General features: G+C 38.6%; 1 long non-coding RNA gene across 8 annotated transcripts; it reads left to right on the top strand.

Annotated features, from left to right (window-relative positions):
- Positions 1-7556: 7556 nt before the first annotated feature.
- On the top strand, positions 7557-24088 carry LOC147758122 (uncharacterized). Of its 8 annotated transcripts, XR_015318441.1 has the most exons (6): positions 7557-7843; positions 8457-8624; positions 21638-21791; positions 22652-22820; positions 23202-23376; positions 23484-24088. It is a non-coding gene; the product is annotated as an uncharacterized LOC147758122 (long non-coding RNA). The 8 variants fall into 8 exon arrangements; XR_015318447.1 differs by having other exon boundaries at positions 7557-8624; positions 22652-22667; positions 23220-23376; XR_015318440.1 differs by having other exon boundaries at positions 7557-8624.
- The last annotated feature ends 919 nt before the right edge of the window (positions 24089-25007 follow it).

Here is a 25007-nt window from a genome sequence, read left to right as displayed (position 1 = left end):
TCAGAAGAAAGCCGACGAAGGTCTACGTTTAAGCTCTCATAATACGGGTAGCTGCTGGAAGTTTGTGGCAAGGAGCTAAACGTATAACCCTTTCAACAAATTTCACCCATCATCCTTATGCTTGGTGCCTTGACGTGAAATTAAAAATGGCCGAATTTCCGGATTGTATTTCTTCGATGCTATCCATTTTTTGGAAAATGTTATACACCTTTCAAGCTTCGCTTTGCTTCTCTAATTGTTTAAGAGGATATCGAGTTGATACGATAAGTGGGCACAAGCGACTTTTCTGCAATCGTCACGTCCCTAGCATGCTAGCAGAAGAGGGGTTGGATAATAAAAATCACTTCTCGTCGTGCAGAGGCACTTCTCAGACACCATGACTGGGGGAGACGCTTAGCAGCGTGCATAACGAATCTCGAAAAATAAGACAAAGGGTACGCTGGTTTCCCCACACAATTGGTTGACACCTCTAAACCTGAGATTGAAAAGGCTGACACATTATTACGCTTCCGACTTTCGAGAGTTATCTGAGCTCGAGGAAAGAACCGTTTGAGAAAGGCTCCAAGCGAACTCAACGAAGAAACAGATAGTCAATGCAATTACAAACATCTCGTAATATATGGCTCAGACCTTGTGACTACCACCAAATGTAACAAACCTGTCTTCTATTTCTCGAATCTTTGGAATTCAGTTGCCATTTTTACCAGCACTACCACGCAAAGGCGTAGGATTCTCCAAGATATGAGGCAATTGAAAATTGTCCCCTGGTAAAGAAAAAAAATCCCGAGTCCAACCGATAAAGTCCGCTGAAATGCAGTAACCATTGCACGGCACGCTGTGTGACGCAAACTCGCGCGTATTACATGAATTTCCGTAACAACGATTTACGACCATAGAGTGCCAATCGAAATATTGCAAAACGTTTTCTTTTTGCCGTATTTATGATAGCAAACCTATTTATTGCTCACTGACCACTTGATACAAGGACAATTTCGCAACATTGAACAGGTCCTATTCCGACGCGCTTCGTTTTTCTCAATTTTGTGTCCAGGAAAGTTGTACAAATACATCGGCGCCTAGTACACCGACCAAGTGTCCCTTGGGTCTAGCGGAAATGACGCTCTCAGCATAGAGATATTTGCCCTCTTTGTGCAAACGCCTTATTATTCTGAGTAGTTAGTTACTTACTACAACTACGACCACCTTGTTCTGCTTTCTTCACGGTTAAAATATCAACCATTATAAATATATATAGGTACAAAACTATTACGCGACAGGACCGTATCTGTGTATTGTATGTACTTAAACGACCTTTGCTCTTTTCTAGTTAGTTGATGTTGCAATACTTTATTCAATAGAGGACGCTCACCCAACTAATATAAGTAGCTCTATCACATCGTTTCGCTGCGTCTGCTGGGCGATCTATTGACTTGAATCCACAATCAGGTGACGAGGGCGCGAATATCGGTGGAGGTCGTGTAACACCAACATGGTCCATTTTATAAAATTCCCGATAGACCTCTGTGTTACTAACCGGGGGTAGCTTCAAACTGGAAAACACACTTCCGATGCAGTTGATACCTAACGGCACTCACTTGTAAAACTAAATTAGAAAAAATCTTAAAACTCTCTTTCATTTTTAGCGTGTTAATAGGATGTTGATAGATTTCATCTTTGCGCGTCAGCATTTAATAGAGAGGATTGCGTTGTGACAAGGAACATGTGTCCTATCTAATGCGTCGATATGAAAAAACTTATTGAAACAATTTTATTTTTAATTTATAATATATAATTATATATAAATATATAGTATTTAACGATTGAAAGATTCTGGCCCTAGTTTTTCGTTCGTATTGTGAGGATAATTTGGCGCACAGAAGCGTAGAGAATCGTCAACGGCTCAAACTGTCTATCTTGTTGCTTTGCACCGAAGTTGCGTCGAACGGCCCTCTTTACACAAGACAATGCAAAAAAAAAAATTACACGGGTTCTACCTTAAGGAAAATCGTCCCGAATCGAACCGAATATTTTACGGTGATAGCCATCTGTCGGTAACCGATGGCCAATGAGACAATTAATTAAACTAATCCAGAGACGGCAGAGTGGGGAAAATAGGCCAAATCAAAATGCCCACGAATACCAATATCATACACTCCTTTATCATCACGATAATACATTGTGTTATTGTTTTCTATTGTAACTACTCGTATTCATTGGTTTTCTGGTTAGGAAAAACGACCACATTTAGCTAAAATCGATTTAGCTAAAATTAACTAGAGATATGACTGTTACTTTAAAAATGCAGTTAAATTTCTATTGAGAACAAGAACTATTTAATTATTTACATATCTATTTATCTTGATTACGATCGTTCTTCTCTGAGTTTAAACTATGTTAACCACAAATAATTATCTTTCAAAGAACAATATCAAACGATCCCGTCTTACTTCTGCATTTATATAGTTGCTAGCTGCTTGGCTTTGTCGTGGTGGTCAGATTCTGAGATTTTTATTGATCGATATCCGTCCGCTGGACGATTTAAGTTGACGAGCAATATTTTCTCAGCCCAGAGACTGGGACTTTTCAGACAATGACAAAAAAGGCCATATTTGTGCAGCCGTGGTGGCGGTATTAGGTGATGCCATCAGCTACGGGTTACAATCTCAGCTGATCAGAATCCCATAGAGTTTCTTCTATTTACAAAGTTCATGTAGGCAGCTGAATGCGAGTAAAGTTAATAAAGAATAGTGCCAAAGTGAGCATAAGTTGAGCCAAGATGTAGAAAGCTTGTAGCTAAGACCACACACTTTTTTTTTATATATATACATACATCTATATTGTAAAACCACATTGAGGTACGTACAGAATAACGAAGATCTCTTGATTTTTTTTTTAGATATTAATATTCACTGAGCTCTATCCTAAGGAGGCTATACATAAAATTCATGATCTGTAGGACTAGGCCTAAAGGGGGCAAATACGAGGTATAAAAATGTTTAATTACAGTGTATATGGCAACAAACAACGATGCTATTGAAAGCATTTTGTTTGTAAGACCATTGCTTATAATATAGGTGACTCCATGTAAAAAAGGATATCAAAACTAGATCATCCTAAAACTAAGAATGTGAGTGCTTGAGAAAGAATATAGAGGACAAAACTTCGCTCCCTGTAAAATAGAGGTATGTTTCAGAGATTTTTATCATATATCATATTATTATAAGAAATGCTTTCTTAGAAACAAGGCGTTCATTTTTATTTAGTGGACGCTTTAACTCGAACAAAATTAATTTAATCTTTATCGCACGTCTCCATTAAGACATAACCATGCTAACGCTGCTGTCTAAGATTAAAGAAAGGTAGTCGGGAGCTCGTGGCCGTCACCGCCGATTCTTGTTAGGAAGTGCTTATTTTCGAATAAATCAAAAGTGAATTTTTGGAAATTAATTTTTGTTCTGATTATAAAATGATTTTAACCGTAATAATAAAGTGACCCCTTAGTCAGCGCGATATGGTCAGGTCATGCGAAGATTATTGATATTTCTAAGACTATAGCAAGTGATTCTTAATTATTTCCATAAACATATACGATTATTCTGCAAACAAAGAAGAAGGCAAAGCTGTAGGCAGTAGCTACACTGAAGTCCGTCATTTAGAGGCTTTGTGCAGTTTTTCTGATTGAAATATTGCAATGATTATTGTACATTATGGTTTTGTTGATGTAAAAAAGAAATTGAGTTTTTGGGCTGCGCGCTATAACATTTGCCCCTCGGCAAATCGCATAATATACGTTTTAGTTTCGCCATCTTTTCCTCAATGCCGATTGGCAATTCAAACGAGATCTGATCGTACTCGTGGTCAAACATACGTTTCCAATCTGTATAGGCTTTAGTTTCCTTTTGGCGTCCACACGAACGCCATTTTGCGGACCACAGTTGCGACAATGATTTGAATCCGTTCTGACAATGTATGGCACAACGGCAAAGATGATGGCGTCTCGATGATTCCCACGCCAGTGAGGCTCGACCCTCAAACGGAGTAACCGAGGCAAGCGCCAGCCTGGTTGAACTACCGTGCACAAGGGGTAACGGCGATCTAAGGTCGTCGACGATATAACCAGTGAACCGATCACTGATGGCGAGCTCGCAAACAATGATCTGTAGCTCTTCATAACCAATGAGACTATGCGAGCGCATCGTTTGTCTTATCGATGAGCTGTTCGTAGGAACCAGCACGCTACGGGGCCTGCGGCCAGATACATTTTCGGCCCACACGACGCTGGGATGATAGCTTGCGAAGAGGAAATCACATTTTGAAACTGATCTATTTCAGTTTCGATTTGTCGAGAAGATAGGCACTTATCTGCAAGACTCGTTCGTGACTGCTATTGGCTGTAGGCTAAACGACCTTTTCTGGTTCCATTCTTTCTGTTGTTGCCATAGCTATCCGACCACTCGCAACATACACGGGATCCTAAGTGGACCTCTGTCGACGGCCACGCAGTCCACGACTAAAGAGCCACCTAACAGTGTACGACTCAGCGAGTTGCGTGGAGAGAAGCCCCACTAATAAATGTCTGCCGTAAGGTTCAATAAGGCTAATTCCTACATCACTGCAGGAGAAGAAAATTGCGACGAATCAAAAAACCCAGCGTAGAAAACCGCTTGGACTAAGAGGAGTAACCGCTTCAAGCTCATCCGTTGTTGCGTTTATTCAACAAAGAAGGAAAATTAAATGTCGAATGCTATAAATCTCCGTAACCGATCTAGTGGTTATTCTGTTTTAATCAACTTGTCTTAAATCTGGTTCCCTTAATCGAAGAATCATGCGTCGACCTCCATTAAAAGTCCGGGCAAAAGAAAAGGCGATGAATTTTGCAGACGCTATTCTTACTTCTTCTCTCAAGCACCTATATGGAAATTTTATTCTAGCGCATCGTCGAGCCGGTACTATTTAGTCGGTATGGGTGTCTGTCGTTAAATTCGCTAGGCGAAGATCAAGTCTTACTTTTAAGCCACATTACCTAAGTTGACGCCGAAGTTTACGTACTATCCGTGCAACTGAATGCGTTCACCACAACTCGATCTCTGAGATTCATTTTTGTACTAGGTGGACGCCGAGCCTGATTAAGATAACGCTTAGAGTAGGACCTACATCCTACTAGCAGGCGACAAAAAGTAGTGGAAAGAACGGTAGCTAGAACCGATGTTAAGGTTGCAATGAGCAGGCTTAAGTTGACTTGCGTAAAAACAAAAGAGATAATAAATCTAATACATGAGAAATCGTGAATAAAAACTTGAACTTGTACGTTTGACAACTCTTATGTTGATAGTACAGATTCGGTATAATTCAACGAAGTAAATATTTGCTTGTATTATAAATATACTATACTACGTGGAAAATTATAGGTTAAGTGACGTATTAAATGGCAGTAAAATTCTGCAAACAGAAACCCAGCCAACCTGATCCTGACGCCGGTTGGGGCACAATGGGAGACTGAAATAACATAGCTCATTTTGACATCTCTATTTGTAATATATCATGCGTCAAATTAACAGCACGTTCTAGTGCCGATCTTGGGCAAACCGCAACAAGTGACTTCCAAGGATACCTAAAACAATCTATATTAATAACAAAAAATTAAGAAATGTGTGAAGTAATTGGCTGAAGAAAAACTCAATGAAAACAAGTATTGATTGTAAGTTCGAAGGCGATGACGCGCTTTTAATGAAATTTTTACTCGTTGTTTATTGCTAGGGTTGTATACTCACAAGATTACATATAATAACAAATATAATATAGTATGATGTAAAACAATCTATATACTCCTGTATTTCAATTTCACCAAGCGACAATAGTGGTCTTAAGTCCTCTCTAGCTCTGTGTTATGGAAACATAGTCAGTAACCAAAGGCCAGTTCCTCACGTCAGAATTCGTTGGAGTAAATGTAATGCAAACCAATGTGTTATCATATGGATGAACTTACATACGGGCCAGAGCTACGATTCGCACTCCTAAGGACTTGAATTTGAAGGCTTCTATCGATCATTTATCATACTGCTAAAATTTAATAGCCGGAAATCGTTCCCGTTTTCAAAATGATGAAGTGTCCATAAAAGTCCCTTTTTCGGATGACGATGAAGCAACCTCAGTGGAGGTATGCGAGCCAAACGTAGAAAGAAAAAGCTCTACGGAGTAACATAACTTCTAAGCTTTGAGAGGATTGTATGAAGAAAAATAATAAAACATAAAAATAAATTTAGGCGCTTCACATATTTAGGGTAATGTACTGAATAGAAGTTTTTGTCCCTATTTTTTTTGAACGTGATAGGCCAGGGCACAAATGCACGGAAGTCATTATCTGGAGAATGTTTACGAGGTGACAATTTACTGAGAGAAGATTTAACGCATCTCTTGCGTGTGCAAATTTGCATTAAAGAAATAGAGACAAATCAACTAGACGCAATTATAAATTTTCTGCAGGTGGACAAGATCGTCCACTCCTAATACTATAACATTACCTACCCTGCACTATAATTTATGCGCATATATAGAGAGCAATGTCAGCGCGAAATTATTAATCTAAGCCATATTCAAGTACCGTTTCTGATCATCGGAACCGCACTCAATACTTCATAAATACCAGGTACTAGTCAATCAGGTTTTTTACTCAAATTTTTAATTTTACATGCAAAAATAATATTCAAGTGCTTATCGAGCTACCGGAAGTTGTGTAAGTTGGCTTTAATTAGACCGCTGATTTTTTTTCGAGCTACTCGTTAGTAATGCTGTCAAGTAATTTTCGTTCAAAACATTTCGTAGCCTGTTGGCGTATTGCGTACAGCTGTTCGCCGTTAAATTCCTTGCCATAACGCCTTTTGCGTATCGCCTTGAGAACCTAACCCTTTACCTCGTATGTGATCGAATTTAAAAGAAGCGGATAAAGACCATGTCTTATTCGTGTTGCTGTACTAGAGGCAACAAGCGATACCTAAAACCACTGTCACCATAGTCTAAAGGTTGCAAAAACATTGTTATTGTATCCTGTCGCACAGAACTTAATAAATGTGTGAGATAATTTGGTTATATATCAAAAATGATACACACGGTACATCAAAACAATCATTTCTCTAACGTATAAGGTAAACACTGGTTCAGCTGGCACTCCCAACTGATGGTAATGTAAATGGAAAAAAAAAACAATTTAGATCAGGGCGTCAAAGACAGCTTACCAAGTTAAATTATTAAGTACACGAGTAAAAACCAAAGGCCCGGCAAATAAAACGACCTGCAGTGCTCAGTTGTATGAGACAATAATTCGTATCAAGATGTAAAAAATGCCTAAAAACCAGGTCCACCTGCAGAGGTTGCTTCCATTACGTCCTTACAACATTAAGGCATAGTCAAGAATGACACTCCATCAAGCCAGTTTACCCCCGGAAGCAACCTCATGCACGCAGACTTCCTCTCGAAGTGGCGAGAGAAATTTAAGTTCCCTCACTCGCATACACCCCCCTTTCCCGTATTCAACGTGCTAGCAGTCGACGAGCAGCGCGTTTCGACCAGAGGATGATACACTGCTTTTAGTTCTATTTTAATAGTAGAGTGGAGTGGATAAGACGGGTAGAAGAAACACACCAATATATAAGCTCGCTCTCAATACACGAACCGAATATAATATCGGCGTTATATGGATTTCTTCGCTATAGATTTAAAACTATTGTGTTGCAAATCTCAGACGGAAGAGTTCCTTTTTAGGAGCTAGGACAACATGAGGAAGCATGATAAACCTGGGTTGAAACGCTAGTGTTGTAATCGGTTCTACAAATTAAGGATGTCGGAAGTAAGTTTTAAACGCTTCCTGCTGTACAGCACATTTTTTGGACATGCGAGATACGTATCAATCAAGCTGCGTGATTATATATGCGGTATTCCACTTGCGACATACATGCACACGTCTGTTTGTACATGAAGTAGATGTGAGTTGCTGTGAAATGACTTCAAGACGGATACACAGAACCAAATATCAGACCCAGATATTCGAAAATAATATAGACCAGCAACATGAGTGTACTGTATCACCCATGTACGTTTTGCCCAAATTCATTGTCCGACGTGTAATAAAAACGTGATTTTGAAATGGCGTTTATACGCCATGTAGTGTCTTCATTCTTCGTTCAGAATAGCACCTAACAGATTCTGAAGCACCGACTACGTGTCGATAAACGAAACCTTTTCAAGACTTTCTAGGATTTGTTGGCAACTCTAGTGTGCAGTTATTTTCATGTACTTGTCTCTAGTGAATGGATAAATGACAGTAGAATGTCTGATGTTTCATTCTCCCCCTTATAAGTCGTCGCAGAATTCTACCTCGTTCATGACAAATCCCACCTACGATTCGGATGTGTCTATATTCAACCGCTATTCAATGCGCCTAAGTGTGCTCCTTATTTCAGGCTACGCACAAGCCGGCCTTCTGAGTAATCTCTGCATGATCTTTACGATAATCCGTGGTCCAAGTATACGCTCCGCTACCAACTATCTCATCGTCAACTTAGCTGTTGTCGATATCATCGCCCTTCTTGTCTGTGTACCGTCCGATCTGCTCTTCAGTCTTATACAACGTAAGTAGTTGCTCGGACAAAACCGTGCAGCTATCGGTCAATCTCGAGAGACGTACAACAACTTAATATAATATACAGGATATAAAACATATACATACAGAACATATGAAAGTTATATAATTATGTAGGATTTTCTGAGAAAATTCCCTGTCATAAAGATTCGTTGGCGTAATATAAATACACATATCGGTGAAAATTTTACACACTACAAGCCTTGATTTAAGACTTTTATACAGTTCAAATGCGTACTGGCTAATTTTACCAACGAGTGAACTTTCGGAAGGTGAATATAAAGAGAGCTGCAACCAACAGCTTATATAGTTGAACCTGCGGCTCCATGTCATTGTGAAGCTGTAGATGTAAAATTTTCAAGTTCGTTTTTCGTGCAAACCTCTGGCTCCCCTATCAAGACGTATAACTTTATAAGGACGGATTCCTAAAACGAAAACCTAAAGTGCAAGAAACTACTCAGACACGCAGAAGTTAAAGGAGGTAAACGACTATAAGTTGGGAAGCCTTTCGTAAGAATCGGCCACAGGTTAGTTTTCGTTCAGTTACGACCGAGGAAACACCCACGCAAAAACACACTGATGACTAAATAGAATCGAGTCGTATAAACGCTGCTTTTTTCGGCCGACAATATATCGGGGACACAACTCTGAAGTAATCCGAATTAACTTTGTAGAGAGGATAGACCATAGTATCTAAAAGCAGCCTTTAAGAATGAGATGTGTGAAGTTAGTTGCGACGTTCATATCTTTTGCATCGTATCTTCGTCCAGCAACGAAAAGCATCCGCGCACACAAAACACAAAAGGGACACTGTGAGGAGGGTATTCTGAGATAAATTACATCGTTAACATGTTCAAAATGCCCCATTAGTACAATGATAATTAGTTATTATAATAGGAAGAATTGTTCCAAGTGCCTTTATCTTTTACCGTGTAACATTTTTAGACGCATTGAAAAATAAACGCTTATCCACATGTGGAACATGGACATTCAAAGACAAAAACATCTCTTCGACAAAAACAAGGTATCGAATAGTTATAATAATCTTGCCATTTGTATTGATATAAGATCGAAAGGTGGTGTTTTCTACATCAGCTTGGCTGGAAGTGTAATCTAATTAAAAGCTGTACTTTGACTTGAATTCAAAATTCAGACAAATGTTGACTACAGCTCCCAAAATACCTAATATATTACCAGTATTGTCATACCTTGCAGGTAGATCATATATTTTTCAGCTAAAACGAATAATAGTAATAATATATTCTGATGCACCACCACGGAAGTTAGGTTAGTAACTTACGTTACATAACTTGTTACTTGATAGTGAGTTATGCTTACGTATTTCAAGGGGGTATATACTAAGCAGGTGTGAATTTTTCGTATCAACTGCTATCATCTGTAACGTAAATAAAAAGAAGCTTCTTTTTTTTTTTTTTTATAATATTAGTGGATTCTGAAGATACAAGCTTTACTCAAACATACGTTCCGAGATCTCGACCTATACAATGAATTCTGCAAAAAAAAATGTATGCATTATGCACTCAATTGTCTTATTTTTCGTTAGTCCTAAAAAGCGAAAAATGTTTCGATTCAAAATAACTTCAAACAGCGTCCTAACATGCCTAATACATTTTAGGCCCTATGGTAGTAGCTCAGTCGTCAAAGCCATTGAAATTGATTGTCAATAATTTCTGAATGTATGACGTATAAATCTATATTCGATCCTTGATTTTGTGCCCGGTCAAAGCTATGCGACTATATGTACGCGCATTCAGGGAATATATTGTCAAATGCGCTTACACGGATCCCGTTTTGGTTGCCACCGTAAAGGTGGCAACAATGAAACTTTACGTACTCGTTGGCCTTAACACACCGACTTATTTTAAGGGTAGCCGCCGTACGTGCTCTCGATGCCTAATTAGAGCTGTATGAAGCGATGTGGGTCTAATGTCGATCTCTCCATCTATTGTAATTAATCTTCATGGGAAATTCTAGTTATTTTATCATTTATCAACAAATGTTCGGTTACGAATAGGCACGTAAGGCCTTGCTTACGTGCTAGGGCAAATTTTTCGTTTGCAGACGACCTTCGTCGCCTAACTGGATACTGGGCGTACTGGGCCCTACTAGTGGGGTGCATCATAATTACATATGAACAATCACAAACTCACATCGAAACACCTCATTGACCTTGTTCCCCTCTAAAGACAAGTTATGATGTCCAAATGAATCATTGACGGTATGAGGAACTTTTGCTACACGTTTAGCAATAGACTCCAACTCATCAGCGGGCATAATGCTTACGATGAAGTTCGTTACATAAACAACATGAATGTAGCAACTGATCATCCCATAACGACATCTATAATGGAAACTCTTTCGGCTGGGACTGTTCCAATATATCTCTAGTCTCTGCGGAAACGTGCATACTGCGAACATATCGAATAAGGTACATCAGTTCTTTCAATTTAACATATAAACATTTTAAGCTTTTGTATTAACGTTTAGTATTAAATGTTTAACTCATTCCACCATTTTAGTTTTATGCTTTAAGAGAAATAAAACTTTTCGTACCGAACATATACAACACAGAAATTTGCACAGCTTCCACAGGTATTCAGCTTCGTCCTAAGGTATGCAGTCAGAGCTGTTCGTTCAGATTTAGAAAAACCCATATTATTTGCTATACGTTTAGCAAGCCAAGAATAACACCTCCTGAACGGGACAAACGTAGGTTTATGGGAAACGTATCTTTTCCGATTACCTTGCTTAACAACCCGGTGAGTGCCACAGAAGGGCAAACTCGACATACCAAAATGCTAGATATACTAAGCATGTATGACTAACTAAAAAAAAACATTCGGACCGTGTTCTGAAGCAATGCCTATCCTTGGGCAAGCACCGAATAAGCGTTGCGCGAACGTTGCTTCGTCAGCTCATTGGAATACAACCGATTGTCAGAAATTTCCTTTGGAAATCAGTGGCTTCTATGTTTGTTTGCTTATAAATTATTATTATTCGAAGGTATTCGAGATGTTTGAGCGTGTCAAGTTTATGTGCGTTATGTACGCTTTTAAGCTAGGATGTTATATTGAATATGGAAGCTATACGGGAGTAACTAAGGAAAACAACGCATTTCGAGATTTTGATAATACAGTTGTTATTATTAAAGTACCTAATCGTCTAACCGTCCTGGGCTTCTATGTCTCGCCCCAACGATCGGTGGGCGAGGCAACCTTGCAAATTTTGCGAATTGATGTCACTATCGCCATTTCATGTATATTCATTCAAAAGTGGCAAAAAAGGTGCCAACCAAAAACCGGATTTCGGTCAGAATATTGAGGTGAGGGTAAATTACCTAAAAGTTTTATTATTTTATACTAAATTACGGAGTAAACCTCGAAGTACAGTGTAAATTTTGATGTTTTTTGAACCACTTTAGATCATAAGAATCATGACTTAAACATTACTTTCCATACTAAAACGTTGTGTACGCCTCGATTAGAGAAACAAGCTGCATGAAGGCCACATATCGATATTCAATAGATAACATGCAATTAAACAAAAACCGGTTCATATTAAAGTCGTCAATCATTGTATGACACTTGCTACTATTATGCAAGTGGAAAATAGGCCGAATAAATTAATGAAACACGTCGTTCTGCAAAGGCCTAACGTAGGCCTACCACATATCGGGTAACATTAGAAAAGCAAATATCGGATTTAGGAGCAATAGGGGTTTACCGCTCATCTGAGCTAGCTTAGGTCTTGACACGATGCCATTCCAAAATTTCATGTATATTCATTCAAAAATGGCAAAAAAGGTGTCGCCTAAAAAATCATATTGGTCTTTACCAATTGCTCACAGCAAGGCAATATAGTATTTATAAAAGTCACATAACAATCTTGAGATTGAGATCATGAGATGAGACGCTACACTGCAACTTAGAGTTGAATTTAAGTATAACTCCAGATATAAACAGATCAAATTCATGTTATGTTGATTATCGTTCATAGGAGAAACGGTCGTGAAATATTCAGGGCATAGAGCTCTTATTCAATGACTCTTTGTAAGTTCTAACGATGGCATCATTGTTATTAACGTGACGCTCGCTTTTCACGGCAAAACAATAGATACAAAAACTCTAGTTACTCGCCAATCATGCATGCTACATGGCATACTATACGTAACACCTGCATGCGAGGTCCTACATGCTACGAGCGAGATAGAAGTTCAAACTTTAATGCAAAGTTGTTAGCAGAGGCGCCTTGAGAATACAGTAGTCTACAACTATTTTAATTTTTTTTTTTAGTAGCCCTTAGGGTCCTTTAGGGTCCTTAGGACGGTTTAGCGTTTCTGTGTAGCATTCCTGTCCCATTCGTGTAGGGAAGCAAATAAGGAGGGTACGTGGAAACGAACACCTCGGCGATGCGATTTCTATATAGGTCAGAGATCGTCAGTAAAGGGATGGCACACCGTAACCTCTACAAACTTAATATATTATGTACTTCATATAGAAGAAAGATTGCCTACCGCTTTAGTGATTACGGGTACAAGATTTTTATCTGTCGCTCTTTCACGGGCTAACGAAAACTCAGTGTGAGTCATCGCAGCGATGAATAGGAATCAGTTACTGACAGGGCAATTTGACGAATTATCCAGAGATTTAATGTTTTCTATCCTATTATTTATTCTTGGAGAGCTATCTCGCTTCTATGGTCCTGTGTCTATGATGGCTAGTATTGTGCAACGCGGTAAAGGTACGGACATGGAAATTATAGGCTTATAGCCATCATCAGTTTTAACTTTTGATCTAGATAATTATTGCTCTGTCCTGACAGCCTGCGATCCATTGATTAGCCCCTACAACACCAGTTTTATCTAACATAGATCCAAAGGTGAAACCTTTAGAGGCAAGGTGAGGGCTGTCAATTTACTTTACCTTTTTACTTCCACAAAACGGTTGTGCTTTGCCGTACATAGGCAGTAAAAACGAAAGCTGGACCATTGAAACTAGCTTTTGGAGAAGAGATTACGTATTTAGGGGAGGAGAACGCTAGCCACCAAGTAATCCTTAGCCTCCTATACCGCGTACATGGCTTGTCTAGATAAAGGGCTTAACTATGCATATGTGATACATGCATTTGCCATGTTGTTGGTAAAGGCTCGCTGGTTAGTCGGTCACTAGTTGCTACAAGCCAGACTCAAACCAGGCTATTTTCTCAAGTTGTTTTCGCAAATAGAGAGAGAGAGAGAGTCGTGTATACATACACACAACGGTATCACATAGAACCTGACTAATGGGGCGGAGGCGAAGGAGTAGCCGCCTCCGCCGCCGACACTACGACCAGCAAACTTGAAATTTCCCCTTGGGTTGCGCAACCTAAAGATAGTTCGAAAGCGCCAGAGTTGCTTGCATAAGAGCTACACACACATGGGTTCACATAGGAGAGCACTGGTGTGCTGAGCTTATCTCAAGCTATTAGAAAGTAGACAGGCAAGCAGGCAGGCAGACACGTCGTAAACAACGACTTAGCGGATGAAAGGCAGTGTCAGCACCTCGTTACTCACGGCGACGTATCGATTGATTGATTCGATGGGCTAAGAAACACTTGCGAAGGTAATAAACGTAGTTCTATGTGGGCTTGAGAGCATTCCTGTGCGGATGCCCTTATATGCATGTGTCTTCTCTGTGCTACATCAGGAGGGTGGGCCGATCTGATTACGTGAAGAGGATGGGCGGGGAGGAGAAATAGCATAGTTGTTTAAGGCGAATTATCGGTCCATAACTATTTCGTATAACGACATTTCGTACTAATTGTGAAAATTTCAATAAAGGAACACGATTTAATAACATTACCGAAGCAGGCACACCTTTAAGTCTCGCACGGGATGGCAAACCAACGTAGCTAACGAAAAACAGTCTAGTAACAATCCCCTGATAACAAACTGTACAGAAAGTCCGCGTAAGCTGACATATGAACGTGGGTAATCTATGTTTCTAGGCGTTTCCTTGTAACTTAACGTTTACCTTGTTGCATTTTACCTGCATGAATCTATTGCGGTCAACAAGCAGCAAGACCTTGATGGTTAACGCAAAGATAGCTTCTATGCATCATTGCAAAATAAAAAAAAAAAAGGATTTCACAATGGCCGTGATAGTGAACGGTATTAATGGTGTTGAATATGGCCGAATGCCATTCACTTGAATGCTATAGCCCGATCTTTGTTTAAAATAAACGATTGTAAATAACTGAACCAGGTCCTGTTAGAAATAGGCGTAAAGAGTAACCTTGCCGAACGTACTTGGAACTTTATTGACTTTGCCATAACTGCGAAAAAAAACCATGATCATTTTCAGTGTTTGACAAAGGTCTTTTAACGATTTGCATCGATGGTAAACCTACTATTTAGCTCAAACCCGAGGCCCGGAACCTCAGCCAAGAATAAATCATCTATCCGATACATTTACACAATTAGTCTCGAGGAACACTTGTCAGAGAGCACCTCCTTATCCCTCAGTTTACGGACTCCATACATTTTTAAAGTAAAACAAATATGGAAGGCTTTCTTGAGTTTCCGGCCACACATACATAAACATTTATTTATTCAAATAAACAGAATATGCGTGATTTGCACCTATGGATGCTTATGTTAATGTTATGCATACCGAAATTTCGCCTGTGGAGTTTTCTCAAACAAAGGAACTCGCACGCGGAAAAAATGCGGATACAGAGGTGCCTGAAGGCGTCGGATAAAGCAAGCCTTACTCTTTAAAAACTTCACCCCACTAGACGTGACCTAAAAGACCTTTATCTACCATGTTTTGATACGTTTACGTGGATGCTGCAGAAATAAAACTGCATGTAAATAGTGGCAGGAATTCGAATCGGTTTGGGGTATTACAACCATTTTGACTGCATCATGTACGTAATTAGCAGCGGATGTTTTCCAAGATAATAAACCCGATGAATAGAGATGGTCTCGGGTTTTGACCTCACAAATCTTTAAAGCAATGACACACGCCTGTAGGTTCATTGTATAATAGAGCGACGTACGAGCAGAATATTTTCACTCATCTGACCAGCAACCACCGAACTAGTAAGTTTCCATGAAGCTTGGTCAAACATACTTTCCTTGCTGCCTCTGTGAGCTTGAAAAAATACGATTATACATTGAATGATGTTTGAGGTTGCAGTTGTCCTTCATAAGTACATGTGGAGGGCTCGCACGGTAGTTTCAACTTCAAACAAGAATTATCAAAAAATATTGCTTAATGGCTGTGCTCTTTAGGCGAAATGGGCTAGGTTGTCACAACAGTGCAGTGTGCTACAAGTTGTTACCAAGCGACCTCAGCGCGTCGAATTATACGAGTGGTTGTTGATAGTTCGTGTCAATAGAGTAGCCTAGATTTCTCTACTTTAGGGTCAGGCAATTGGGTCATCAGTCCGACATTCAAGAACCTGAAGTGCCAACACTGGAGTGACGGAGCCTTTATTGATTTTGGCCAACATATGTGTATTACTAGCGGCTGTACGAGTAATAATATTAGGTGTCCGATGGTCTTCTTGCACTTCAAGGACAAACTGGTGACAAATTCAGTATACAACGGGTCGAATTGGGTCGACATTTCTTGCGAAACTACGGGATTAAATGACAGGCAAAAACTGTCTATATCTCGTCTCTTTAGCGCGTGTTTAACATCAGCATCACGAGCATATTTTCCCCTTTGGTTGGATGATGGGTGGATTTGGGCACGAGTCGAGAATTAGGAATTATTGCACTTTTCTAGCCTACACCGACGAACTTGTCGGTCGTACACTGACTGAGACCTTCTTATATCACTACTATAGCTAATTATGAATGAAATATTGTTGAAGGGCGACCTCTCATGGAGCGTTTTGATCGCGATTTTCGGCAGGCAAGCTGAACTCCCTTTAGTTATTCGTACATTTGAAATAAAAAAAAGATACGTATAGATTTGCAAAGAGAGAAATTTGCAACGATTAAAACGTACCCTTGTTTAATCATACGTTTCGAGTAATATATGTCAGTCGCGGGACCTTCACCAGTAACGCAAGCCACTGCATGGCATTGACAGAACTAATCGAATATTATTAAAATATCGCTAATCACTGTCACTAACCTTAGACACATTAATGATGATCAACATTTTTCATAGGACCTTTTTGCGGTAATAAGTACCAAACACCTGCCCAATGCGTGATACTTGTCATTCATAATCTGTTGATCGCCTAACAAAAATGAAACTTTTTTATTAGCTAATCAATTGATAAGTTCCTAAAAATTAAAGCAAGTGTGGCACTATGGTTCTTTGATGAGTTGGCTTGGCCACATGACGTTTGTAAATCTTGCTTGTTTATAACATGCTGACCACTAACTATGAAGAACCCACATCGTCTAAGGAGACATTGTTTATTACCAGAAAACAAATCTTTAAAAAAAATTTTAACTCATTAGGGCCGAGATTGAAAAAAATCTCAATCATAACCTTAAGATAGCATTACCAAGTAATTGAGAAATATACAACTATTAAAATTGAAAAACGATATTTTTTTAAACATCAAAATTAGTTGAAAAAATTCATTGGTAGAGAAGTATATAAAAAAATAACCAAGCTCACAAATTGACAAAACATCAATATTTGGCGGCTAACTCAAATCCTGAGTGCCTTTACCATTTATATCATTTATTCAAGTTTTCTTTTTTTATTACAACATTTATTAATGAAGACATCGTACAAATAATCAATTCTCTTGATAAAAAAAAAAACTGGCCCTTTAATATTCCTGAATTTGAGCAGAGGTTTGATTGAGTTCACATTACACTGCCTAGGCGTTCGCAGTAAATATTTCTAAAAGCTGAAGCACGAGGTACAACTCAGCCCTAGGATATAGTTCCAGGTTTTATTGTTAAAAGGAACGGCCGATATAGAACTTGAGCCGTTATTATATAGATTAATTAATCTTCTATGGAAATTTACTACTATTGATTAATGTGCGTTTCACATCGAATATAGTCATAGAACCGTTTCCGATATATTGCTTACCAACATCCTAGTACCTTAGGGTTCATCAAAAGCGTACCTTTTATATGTTTCCTTGTAACCTACTTAGGGTAAAGCTGTGACAAGAAGGTACACATACTAATGCTTCTGTGCCTCTAGCTAACTATAGCACCATAACAATGGGTCGCGTTAGAGAATCCAAATAATCCATAAATTGAAAGTAATAATGGTTGCGTTTTAGGCAGCAGTACTTCTCGACGGCAATCGCAGATGTAAAAACCAAACTAAATCACTTTGGGTTAGATATTTAGTGATAGCATTATTAAAGGCGAAAAAGGATACCCAGTTTTTTTGCTATCTCCTGTGGTCTCAAAATGTTACCAGGATTTCTCAGTATTATAACTTGCACTGACTGTTAAACGTATCCCCCAATATTTTATTGCTGTGCAAAATAAACAGTGCAACGTTTCTGGGTTGGAGCTTAACACATCGACAGATTCCCTACCCGGGCTTGGCACAAATTCGAACCCCTATGTGTAAACGTATAGCCAACGAAATTTGAGGGTCACTCAACTTTCTTCTTACGTGTATTAGCATGCAGCGACTTTCCATTATGTTGCGCCAAGGTCCCCATTGCGATCCTTTCAGAAAACTCAAATAATGCATACCTGTTTTGTTGACGCGACCTGCGCAAGCAAATTTGGATCTTGAATGATCCAGAAACCACTTTTCTAGGACTTTTTCTTTCATGAAGTCAATGACAAGTCCACATTTTAACGTAAACATTTACGAAAACTCAACGCCTACTTACTCTTTTAATGGAAAGTTGTAAAGATCTCTCATCCATTGGATCTAAAGCATGAGACAATCGTATGTCATTGTTTTGAAGTGTAGCTTTCCTTGGCCTGTTCATGTCTGCACATTGGTGCTCCTCTAAGTGAATAGACTAGAGCAATTTGTTTTCAGTTGTCACATTGAAAATGTAAGGAGCCCAAATTTCAGAGGTAGATGTTAGCCGTCGGATCATCTGATGATTAATCACTGGAATGGAATAGAATGACAACGTCACCAAAGGCTAAACATAAATCGTTATGGAAAGTTCAGATTCTCTAATAATATAAGTTTCCTATAAAGTTATGGTTATCAAAATTATAAAATAAGTTTTCCTAACAACACAATAAGTGTGTGTGTGTACGTCTCACATATACAATGATATACAGAAGTTATGTATGCATCGCTTTGACAGGTTCGATTGTTTTTCACGTGAGAAATGTATGGGGTCCATAAAGTTGTTTGTTGTATGCCGGTTCGATGAAAAAAGCTTGACACAGCACTTGACTGCGCAGAAACATGTACGATATAAATGAAACTTTATTTCAAGCGTGAACTAACTATGTCTAACAGTTGTAATGTCTTATCAGAATGCGAAGATCCGTAGAGTACTGTCAGATGAACACAAATCCTTTTTTTAGGTCTGTAATGGAGACGAGTGTGTACGCATATTCACGAAATGTCGAGTGAGCTATAAATTTGTTTCTACCCAAGACACATACATAGCTATCCCCTTTGTGAATTCGATCCTTTCCTACTTCTGCAACAAAGTCCTCCGACCATGGAAACTCGAACGTTTTTATGGCAACAACAGCTATAAGACATAAGCTATAGTCAATTCTTACAAAAGGATTCAACTGTCTTTGCTCAGATGTTGACAACCTTTGCTAACTGTCAGCCGCTCGATACCCTACAAGCCAGGATGACAGACATTGCCAAAGCAACGTTCCGATATTCATATATTCGTCTTTACCTCCCTCTATACCCCTCGCTCCGCTAGCATCACGCAGATGTCACTGCCTCAGCTGACGAAAATGGAACCAGCATCGACGGCGACGACGACGACGAGAATAGGGTTGGAACACGGGAGAATTTGCCTGCCAGATCGATACGATTCATTGTTGACTTTTCACAGTCGTATGAGAAAATTGCAAAATACAATTCAGTACAACTCTAATGGCCGATTTATCTACTCGTGTCATATATTCAGAATGGGCGCAGAGCATTAAGAAAGTTGCTACGGCTTATTAAAATCAGCAAATCAAGACATGCATACTAGAAGTTGGATTGATGTGGCCTTTTTTTAGAAGAAGAGTGTTCTGCATATACTGTTTTTGTGGAACAATTTTTTTTCACGAAAAGTGTGCTGTCCTATTTAAATAAAATTTTCAAAAAATATGCTTTCGACAATTAGTTGCTACGTAAACAACCTGTAAATCTATTGAATTGAGAATTCAGTAAAGAAAAACACTCAATACATGCAGTGTTCCATTAGAGAATAGAGTAAATGAGTTTATTTGAAGTCTGGAAAAATATATTTTTCAAAAATTATTATTGGCTACCACGTGCGACGCTGCATCTAACGAGTTTGTTTTGATATCATTCTCGTATTAACACATAGTCTTGCCTGCCTTGTGGATATGCGCTATTGTTTTTTTCGAGTTCTATATTATTATTAACTTTAAATTTAAAATTATCATTATTAATGATTAAACTATAAATTAATTATTAAAAAATATAAATATGACTGAACTAGAGACCGGCTACTGATGGGCTGGTGCAGGTACGTGACGAGCATTAACTTCTTAATAAACTCGTATAAGCTCCTATGCCTAACATTATAACTGAATCACATGAATGTCTCCGCACGGGAAAAAAATAGGGACTTATTATTTTACTCATCAGTGACGAATTTAAGTTAGAACATAAACATATCTTGCGAAGAAACTAGAAACAAGTGTTCGGCGTGGAAGTGAACCTGCCATTGGGCATATTGGCATGTCTAATACGAACACGCAAACAACAACTCTGCTTATGCCTTCTTCATACATGATTCATATCAAGCATATCATAAAATGAAACTGCTAGAACGTGCTAGGATAGTCAATGGATTCCTAATTCCCTAAGATCCTATCCAGTGACTGATTTGAAGTTTTAACATAACGCCTGAACTGTTCTTCGCGTCAATCGTAATAGTATTTTGACATTTTAGCTATGACTAATTTGGTCTCTTCTCGATAGAGCTGTTATTGACACAGGCCCTAGAGCGAATGTTGTGGCAGCAAAACAAGACCGCTAGTTTGGATACAGATCGAGATAATCTTCTCTATTTTCATTATGAAGCATATCAGTCATTAATATCCATTCGCGTATATTGAGAACGCTATTAAGATTGTCTTCTTTGCCCATTTTGACTTACTAAACAGAGGCGTTACCTCACCGGTACGTGAAAATTGTTGATAACTTAGCCAGAACTTGATTGGCTTAATTTTTTATAACCTTTTGCCATGGCTTCAACTGAAGCATCCTAAAGACCGCTGAGTGATCCATTCAAATCAAAGACGAGGACTGCTGACACGCCATCTGATAATAGTTTATCGTCTTTTATACTCAGTTTGCCATAAGCGTTGTTAATTATATTCAGTAATTTGTTTAATGGTTAACGCCAGGGAATGGGCTCTTGCGAAGCATTGCAATCTTTTCCGCAAAACTGTAGTTACACCAGGGAAAAATTGCAGACGGATTCTAGCCGGTAACGTCCCAAGAACTAGAGTACGACAGAAGCCAAATCGTAGCAGTTAATATAAGTAATGCACACGCATTTACATTGTAGGACGCATGGCGGAAGCGAGTAAACGTTGAGCGCCGCGACAACAATAAATAAGGTCAAAAAACAGCTGAACCGATTTATGGTCAGCAACGGCTTCAGACGTTTTCTGAAATGTCTTACCAGTGTAATTTAAATTAATCCCTTTTGCTTTCCAAGCTTTGACTAATAAGCTGAAGACATGTTTAGAATTAACTATAGTACGCTGATACGCACCAAAAAATGAGATAAAACATCACCTTACTTTTCGGTGAGACTAATAGTTCGTTCGCACTATTTCCAAATCGTTTCTAAATTCTGCCCGGACTCGTAAAGGCGGCGCTTATCCGTTCGTTCGGATGTACGGCGTATCGTTATCCTCGTTTGGAGCACATCTCTAGCGTTGATGTCACCCATACTTCTTTACCATAGCCTGTCACCTCAGCAAAGCACGGCGTGGAGTAACTGCCTTGACGCATTCCTCTCCGAGGTAAGGTTGAGTATTAAACTCCACGATAGCGGCATTTATAATGCCGCTATCGTAGAGTAAACTACTCCCTGTCAGCCATTATTGGCAAGTGCCTAGCATTTCTGATCTGTACACATTTTACCTAAATTAAGCAATATTTATAAATAAATTTATTTATGGCACAGATGTTTTTCTGCGAAGAGTGGATTTGCAATGGTAAAAGTCTGACAAAATATTCTTCCCAAAGTACCGTAGATGTATAATACAATACAGAGCTTTTCTAAAAGCTGAATAGTGATTAGTTAACCACATGGCTAGGGCACCAGTTTTAGATTTATAGTAGGTAAAATGTGTTCCCCAGAACGACTTTCATGAAAGCCAATTTTATTATTTCTATTTATTGTTTCTGTTTTTCTATGTAACACGTTTAACTAGGCTTCCCTTGTTATAATCAATTTGATCGATTCACAAAGCAATGGCACATTTTAGCTTCTCTAGAGAGCTCACCTACACTCATTAAGAATCATCCCCTAAACAGTTGACTTACCCTACGAGTATCATTTTGGTAGACCACTTCTGCAAATACGTAGCTGAAAGAAAACAGCTTTATAGAATCGATGCTAAACGTATTTGACAAATTATTATTATTAAGTTGTTCAATAAGCCACAAGCCAATAAGTACAAACGTTAGGTCGACTTTTTAATGCTACAATACACTGAAAGTTATTGGATATTATGTACCTTGTCGGGTGACAACCTAAGCCATTAGTAAGATTCTTTGCTCTAAAACAAACTACCTCCGCGCGCCTTGTGTCTTTTGAAATCGGCCCCTCAATTAAATAGAATAATTTGTATCTACGTTTCGTTGTCTTTCGTTACAGGAGCTTCGTATTTTATGTATGTTATTTAACACAGTGGCGTTATTTCTCGAATGTTGTTTTCTTCCATTGATGGTGATAACAACAAGCTATTTGCTTATTTACGTAACAGTTTGGCGGAGAGCGATTTCTGATGAAACAATGATCACCGTAATTCAGACGGCAGAACAAGGTTGGATCTTAAAGTTAGCATTAAGTTGAAAACTGCAAACATTTTAATAAATCAGTAAGTATAGCCGACCAGTCGCACACACAGGTTAGCAACACGCTTAGGCGATGAAAAAAGATGATTCCGATACATTAGATTATTTACTAGTTCTATTAAATCGTCTTATAAACCAACTGCTAGGCCGTTAGTCGCAAACAAATGAAGAAATCGATCATGGTGTTCATTCAATTCCACCACCAATCAGTCTCAAAATACAGAGATGTCTAAGGCGTGTGTACCTGGTATATCTGTCTGGCAACTGTAGGGACAGTTGATGCAATGTTTGAAACTAAAAGTTATTCTGATGATGCTTGCGGATGATGGCGGCCGTTCTATGCTTTACAGGGCGACTTTCTCTTCCAGGGCTTCCCGGAAAATATCCAGGTACGTAATAAAAGCGTTATTTTCGAGGGTATGCATACGATTCCAAAACGACCAATCAGCGGATGTCGAAAACGAACCAACGTATATCCAAGCATCAGCAGGACCCAAACAGCTACCTGGAATAACTTCGAAAACGGTATGCCTTCTACATCCTCGCAATCAAACAGTCAGTAATTAATTAGGACGCATTTAGTCGAATAATACCTTTAATAATAATAATAACTTTAAAATTATGACTTTCAGGTGGCTTTCTCCAAACAGCTTTTCCGGTTGCTCAATGACTAACTCATGCATTACTCGCATTCTCTATGGACTTTTTAACAAAAGGTGCTTACATCAAGTTTTAACAACTACACTTGCGTAGCACAGAGATCCATAGATTGCATCTTATCCAACTTAGTATTATATGACAGTAGCTATAGCAACCGAAGTTCAATGTCATTGGAATACGATAACTTCTTTCCGAGCAGCTGACGGAATAAAATGACAGTCGCAATCAAAACTTAGATTTTGTACTGGTAGATTAGAAAGGCAGGCATGTAAAACTCCTATAAGGTATCACCGCGAATTTCGAGCGATAGTAACGATCGGACAAAGAGCCCAGTTTAACTTGCGGTAGACCTCTAACAACATCATCGGTGTTTCTGTACGAAAAGCAACTGTAGCTATAAAATCGGCCGATGCTAAAGCAGATTCTCGGGCCGATCTGGTGTTATGTAATTATTATGCACAGAAAAATGCATTTCTACCACGCCCGAAATTGATATTTAGCTCGAGAGTAAACCAATTACTGAAAAATTTAAGAATCTAATAAAATCTAAGAAAAAGGTAGATTTTCTAAAATTGCATTGATATTGGTTCCTTCTTTATTACATAGGGGTACCTCAATTTCAACTAGGACTAGCAAGGAGCATGTTTTTTAAATATATTGGGTGGAAACTCCATCGTACTATTTCACTGTTGATGATGAGAAGCGATCTTTAAAAATCAATTATGTAACGTGCCAAGCCTATACGAAGCGTCAGACGAGGCACTACTCTGTGAGATGGCAGGCATGAATCAGTGGGCAATTGACTAGTCATTAACTTCTAGTATCACACAACCTCATACCTTTGCAATATACCAGGGCATTCGTTCTGACGCTGATAGCTTGCTTCCGATTTGACGTAATGTAAGAGACGGTAAAGTAGATCCGACACCCTCAGACTATATATTATTATTGCTTACCGCTTGCGATCATCAGGCAATTATGTCTGAGAATGTCAAATAAGTTTCTGACAAAAATAAGAAAAAAAAAAGATGTTTGCCTTTCATTTCTGATCTTGTAAAATCTGAAAGTCTAAACAGCAGAACTACATGTTAAGCAAACCCCTTAGTCACACCGTAAGTATTGCTTATTCAACAAAGAAGAAATATCTGACATTTTAACGGCTGAACATATACACCTGTACATGGAATACGTGTATATAAAACGGAATTACTGGCGCAAACTTTGAACGGCTCTTAAAATATATCCATATCCAATATAAATTTAAAGAACATGCGATTTGAAGAAAGAAACACTGAATACTAACGTGATTGCCACTTGTAGTTAAAGAATACTGATGTAAACATTGTACACATCAAATATATAAACGAAAAAATAAGCAATATTATACCAATCAAACAAGAGTCATCAGCCAGATTAATTAATAAGCATTGTCATCAAAAGGCCTATCGATTAATAGCTGCCGCAAAATATAGATTCATTTTTATGTTTTATATATA

The sequence above is a fragment of the Varroa destructor genome, unplaced genomic scaffold (assembly GCF_002443255.2).
Source record: "Varroa destructor unplaced genomic scaffold, Vdes_3.0 BEIS01000001.1, whole genome shotgun sequence".
Lineage (NCBI taxonomy): Eukaryota > Metazoa > Arthropoda > Arachnida > Mesostigmata > Varroidae > Varroa > Varroa destructor.
The sequence above is the reverse complement of the archived record's forward strand: the minus strand, read 5'-3'. Positions and strand labels throughout refer to the sequence as shown.